This window comes from Carassius auratus, chromosome 21 (genome assembly GCF_003368295.1).
Source record: "Carassius auratus strain Wakin chromosome 21, ASM336829v1, whole genome shotgun sequence".
Lineage (NCBI taxonomy): Eukaryota > Metazoa > Chordata > Actinopteri > Cypriniformes > Cyprinidae > Carassius > Carassius auratus.
In genome coordinates, this window is record NC_039263.1 from 24,518,118 (window position 1) to 24,519,154 (window position 1,037).

Consider the following 1,037-nt stretch of genomic DNA (forward strand, 5'->3'; position numbering starts at 1 on the left):
ATTGTTTTTACTAGTAGATCTCAGAGCAAAAAATAAGTCACTTTGACAAGTCACAAATTAAATAATACAAAATGCATGCAGAAGAATAATGGAAACCAAGATTTTGACCCCCATGAAACCATCAGGGCTATTTCAGGCGCCGTCCGCTCTAGCTTGCTTAGTTGGGTCACTTCATTTATAGCGATATCGTTGACTTGATTGCAAATTAATGGACAAACACTATTTAAACTGAACTGAGATGAAATCACTGAATTCAATGATGAACTGCCTTTAACTGTCATTTTGCATTATTGACACACTGTTTCCTAATTAATGATGTTCAGTTGCTTGAAACAATTCTTTTTCTTTAAAGCACTATATAAATAAAGGTGACTTGACTTGACTTGACCTAAAATGCATGTGTAGATTCCGTCGAGTGATAAAATCTACCCTTTTCAACTTAAGGCTGTTGAACTGAATTTCTGGAGCAAACTATTTGCTAAAATAACATAACATTAACAGCAACGTTGAAATACAAGCGTGTGGTTCTGTCCATCAAGTTGCATGTGTTTTCCTATAACAAACACTGTTTCTTTCAGAAACATGGCTTCCAAACTCTGGAATAGCATTCCTGATAATGTTCGGGGTTCAGACACACTCTCTGTTTTAAATCTAGATTAAAAAACGCATCTCTTTCACCAAGCAATTGAATAATGCATCTCTTAATTTGTGACTGCAGTTGTATCTGATCAAATGCACATTCTTATTCTTTAGCTTGGGTTAAACTAATTAATTTTACTTTGTTGGAACAGCAGCTATGCTAATGATGTCTCTATTTGTTTCTCTGTTTTGGTAACTAGGATTTACACAAGCTCCAGTCTGGATCCAGAACACCTGAGAAGAGATGATGCTGACCCTCAGAGGACCCCAGATGATGCTAACCCTGAATCAACAACAGAACTAACAAATATTGCTACAAGTGTGACTGCATCATATAATAATTGCTGTTAATAATGTTCATCGTCTGGCTGACTACGTCTTGTATTATTTTTTCTTAA